Raw genomic sequence first — 5,744 nt, forward strand, 5'->3', positions numbered from 1 at the left:
GTCCAGTCCTAAAATTTCTGATTAAAATCTACCTTCAAAATATATTTGATGCTTGCTTTAATGTATCCTATTGTGGGGTTTATTGTGTTCACTTGCGATGCATGTTTTTTTCTGTTCATTAAGTTCGTTGCTATTAAGTATTGGGTAAGAGTTATCAGGGGCGTAGCTGTCTTTTCAGAAGTGAGGGGGACAGAAATTTAATAATTAATTAATAATTAATATATATATATATATATATATATATATATATATATATATATATATATAAAACATTACAATATAACATTTCCGTAATCTATAAACCCTACCAGTCAACAGTTTTTGAACAGTAAGATTTGTATTGTTTTTAAAGAAGTCTCTTCTGCTCACCAAGCCTGCATTTATTTGATTTAAAGTACAGCAAAAGCAGTAATATTGTGAAATATTTTTACTATTTAAAATAACAGTTTTCTATTTGAATATATTTTAAAATGTAATTTATTCCTGTGATCAAAGGTGAATTTTCAGCTTCATTACTCCAGTCTTCAGTGTCACATCCTTCAGAAATCATTCTAATATGCTGATTTGCTGATTATCAATATTTAAAACAGATAATACATTTTCTTTTCTGTTTTCTTTGATGAATAGAAGGATCCAAAGATCAGCATTTATGTGAAATAAAAAGCTTTTGCAACATTATACACAATATCATTCAAAAGCTTAGAGTCAGTATCATTTTTATTTTTTTTGGAAAATAAATGATAAAATACTTTTATTTAGCTAGGATTCTTTAAATTGATCAAAAGTGATGATAAAGACATCATTTTACAAAAGATTTCTATTTCAGATAAATGCTGTTCTTCTGAACATTCTATTCATCAAAGAAACCTGAAAATATTCTTCTCAGCTGTTTTCAACATTATCATAATAAATGTTTTTTTTTTTTTTTTTTTTTTTTGAGCAGCAAATCAGAATATCAGAATGATTTCTGAAGGATTGTGTGACTGGAGTAATGATGCTAAAAATTCAGCTTTGAAATCTCAAATTACATTTTGAAATATATTCATATAGAAAACAGTTATTTTAAATAGGCTAGGCTAGTAAAAATATTTATATTGTTTTGCTGTACTTTGGATCAAATAAATATCAAATAAATGCAGGCTTGGTGAACAGGAGAGACTTCTTTAAAAAACATTAACAAGTTTACTGTTCAAAAACTTTTGACTGGCAGTGGATACTACAGGCAACTTAAAATTTTCTCTAATTTCTAGCTTTTAATTAGCTTCGAAATCTATAACTGCTGGACAATAACAAATAATAATGATTTGTTTATATACTACAAACACTTTTTATCACATAATAAGGCAAAATAGTTTCTATACTGTAATAAATGCTATGTCAATTAATACTGCATTGTTCATATACTTTATTTATCACCTGCTGGAGATGACTTGAAAAACCATATATTGTCGCAATCGTATGTTTAATGTCTTCGTGTTTCCAAAAGTTTCTGTTTTTCTGTGAAAACAACTGTTTTCATACAGTCATAGCTGGAGGCTTTTGTCCATATTAGGAATTTCCTGGTATGAGAGTGCCCTCCGGCTTCGAGTATGAATGAAACACACACTCCATGAGTGCTTAGCGCTCCGTGATGTTCATCTTGCCTTCTGGGTCCGAATAAAATATCAGGTCATGCGCAGACTATCCTGTCTATTTGAGTTTGAATCTATATTTATTCACACCAGCTCTTGAAATCCTATATGCGAACACACTTGATCGAAAAAGTGCGGGGGACGAATTTCCATGATATTAAAATCTAACGTTACGCCCCTGAGAGTTATCACATTTTTTCATTTTATCAGGGCAGTGACTGTAACATCGAGCGTATTTTGCAGTATTAAACAGGTATTTATACCGATCATATCAGGCTCCGAAAATTCAAAAAGAACACATAAAAAGCCTTCTCAGCTGCATTAGTTGCGACTCTTGCGTCATCAGAACAGGGTGTTCAACGCACCACCGTTTCCGGTTAGAAGACGTTTTGCACCCTTTTTGTCGGGGCTGAACGCAGCCCTGGTTTAGATCAGGATCAGCTGTTGCACAACGCTCGGTATAATCATTCTCTGTCAGAGTTTGTGAGGCGCGTGCACCTGAAAGTGTGACACGTGCGGAAACAGCCAATCACAAGGAACACGGAAAGCATCAGTTTGATTCACTTCTCGCGAAGAGTCAGCGCAATTCACTTTTCTGTTGAAGACGACCCGTCCTTGTATTTATATGTATATAGTTATATAGCCTATTAATTGAAATGCTAAGTATAATATTAATTGTTAACTCATATAATTAACTTTACGAATATATCATATTAATTATACATCATTATAATCTATAAAATATAAATATAATAAACAATTAGCAGCAAAAGATTTGTTTCTAAAATCTTATCACTATTATCTTTAATTTGTAGTGCGAGATAAAGGGTGGGGGGGGCTTTATTGCGTCAGATATATGTTACTTTGCTCAGAGCTGATTGGTCCAGCTTGGTTACCTGCTCGGGAGCAGGGTATCCATGTAAGAAACCATGGTGGCGAAACCCGCTCAAAACCAACCCACCTTCTTGAGCTCGAGATATCCGAGTTTGCTCAAACTAAACGCTAACTTACCTGGGTAAAATCTGACACCGGCTTCGTGCTGCAGTGCAGGCAACAGAAATCTTCATCATTTCACAATACTTTCCTGCCATCCTCAGGACGCAATGTGGAACTGCACCATTAGAGCTTGTAATTCAAAAACACCAGTATCATAATAAGACATCTGTTATATAATTCTCACAGAAATGTGTACTGTAGATTTGTGAAAATAAATGTTTTTGGTACATTTATTGACAATGATTACATAAGCCTCTGCGGGCTAGTGCCACTAACCATAAAGTGTTCTGCAAATAGGATGGTCAGTATAAATATATAAATATACTGAGAATTGAGAATTGTCATTTTACCTTTATAAAATGTATTTCCTTTTGATCACATTGTAGGCTATGCATTTTACATGGTATTGTCACTGACCATAGAGCATTTCATAAAGGTTAAACATTCAAGCCATCCCAGTTTATGACATTTAATTATTCACAAACTGGCAGAAATATATCGGATCAATTTCATTAAAAATCTATTTTTCTTATTTCATATTCATATAGTCTCCATGTACAACACACATATCACATTGGAATGTGGAAGCCAAGTTTCAATCATCATTATATTTGCAATAATTTTGACTTAAAAGGTCAAAGGTTTTCTCGTGTTTACTTAGTTTGAGTCATTCATGCTTTGTCTAAACCCTGAGACTCAAAGCCTTTGAAACAACATGCAAAGTAGAAAAGAAAAGGTCAGGCAGACAAAGGCCATTTCTTATGCAGAGGTTTCTTTGCTTCACCATCTTCCACCCATTACCTTTAAACATGATGAACCTCTGCTGTGACTCCCAGCACTGTAGGAGAATACTTTTTTCCTTTGTGAATTTATTGATATCTTGATGTTCATTCCCTAAACGTGAGGAAACCAGTAAGAAAAAGCATGTTTTGCTCTTGTTTGCTGTTGATGTTGTGAAACTACTGTCAAAAAAATGTGAAGTGAAAGCTCTCCGAATGTCTGAATGAGGGAGCAGTCGTGGCCTTGAGTCGGACTTGTAAACCGAAGGTAGCGGGTTCGAGTGTCAGGTCCGGCAGGAATTGTTGGTGGGGGGAGTGAATATCCAGCACTCTCTTCCACCTTCAATACCAAGACTGAGGTGAGACCCTTGAGCAAGGCACTGAACCCCCAGCTGCTCCCCGGGTGCCACAGCGACATGGCTGCCCACTGCTCCGGATGTGTGTTCACGGTGTGTGTGTGTGTGTGTGTTCATACTGTGTGTGTACTTGGATGGGTTAAATTCAGAGCACAAATTCTGAGTATGGGTCACCATACTTGGCCACACGTCACTTCACTTCACTTCACTTCACTTCACTTCACTTCACTTCACTTCACTTCACTTTTGAAATATAGATATCTTGGGGATGATATAGCCTAGTAGATTCTTTTACTTAAACTGCAGCTGTGTTGTATTTCAGTCTCTATAACACACTGGGTGTCTCACAGACCCTCTTAAGGCCATTTTTGCAGGCACCAGCTGGTGAGCTGTTGTCCCCTGGGTGGCAGACAGACACAATGCTACTGGTTAGGGTGCTACTGCAATCTTAGGTGTCTAGTCCCAAAATTTGCAGACGCTATGCATTTTCAATTTTACATTGTACATTCTTTGTAGTAAAGACCATATGACGGATTTCTCATAAAAGGAAAATTGTATACTTAGATCTTTTAAAATACATGTATAACACAGCGGTCATGAAACTTTATTCTGAATAAATAAATAATAATAATAAAAAAAATCAGGATACCAAAACTACACACTAAACATAAAAACTAAAAGAAAAAAAGCCAGTTAAAGCTGGTTAACGTATACTCCATTCTTATACCTTATCCAAACAACTAATGTCCAGTTTCCATTTACAGTAGAGTTTAATGCACTGGATTTTTGCATGTCTCGATGCAATAACTTCTCGTCCTCGGTGTGAATGACAGTTTTTATCAGCTGTGATTATGTAATCAAATGTAACTTTCTCTTAATCACACATTTTGATTAAAAATAAATAAACCGCACCAATACCTTTATCGACAGATTTTGATAAAACTAAACTTCTTGACCAGTGGCTCTTATTGAAGATATATGTTTAATTTCAGCCCTAAATAGTCAGTCAAAGTGGTGCTAAAGTTACAACGTCACAATTTGTTTTTGACTTTTGTATATTTCCTTATTAAGTTCACGTACACAGATAATACATCCCTGATGAAATAGTTAGCATCATAATCAGTGTAAAGGTTGCAACTTCTTAACCAGATGAACGGAGAGTGCTATTCCACCTCTTCTTACTCACCTATGCGTATCCTTCACGCCATCATTTATATAAGGCCCTGTCGTCCAGTCTCAGTTGTTTCCAGATGCTTCATTAATTTGGATTTCATCAATATTTTGGCTAAATTTATCCCCATAAATTTAAACGTTTTTCTTCACCTGTTGTCTGAACCATAGGTGTAGCACTAATGTGATCGTGAAAGCTGATTGGCTTGAAGAAGGAAAATTTCACCCAGCCTCCGTATTTTTGGGCGTTTATGCTGTCAAGCTTCTCTAACATGCAGTAATTAAAACTCTCCTGCTGCATATGATGAATGTATTAATTAATTAAATACACAAACAAACAAACATTATTGTGCAAAAAATAAAGAAATAAAAATAAAATAAGGTATAAAAGTTTTTCTAAATAATGATAAAACCATGTTTACAATGTGCATTTGGCATAATTTGTTTTAAGTTGGCAAACCCAGAAACCATGTAATTGACAGACATTTTATTAAATCCATGTCAAAGACATCTTAAAAGAACGCTTTGACTAGTTGAAAACCATTACTTTATTTAAAAATATTTAAATACACGTTTGTCTCAAGATAAGCATTTACATTTTGGCTTACAGGCATTAAAGACATGCCCAAACATAATGTTAATAATAAGCAAAAATATCATATATACATATATCTGCTATATAAATTATATTAGAAAGAAAAGGGAGAGGGAGAGAGAGAGAGAGAGAGAGAGAGAGAGAGAGAGGAGAGAGAGAGAGAGAGAGAGAGAGAGAGAGAGAGAGAGAGAGCAGGAAAAAAAAATGTGCATTTGAA

This window comes from Cyprinus carpio, chromosome A19 (genome assembly GCF_018340385.1).
Source record: "Cyprinus carpio isolate SPL01 chromosome A19, ASM1834038v1, whole genome shotgun sequence".
NCBI lineage: Eukaryota > Metazoa > Chordata > Actinopteri > Cypriniformes > Cyprinidae > Cyprinus > Cyprinus carpio.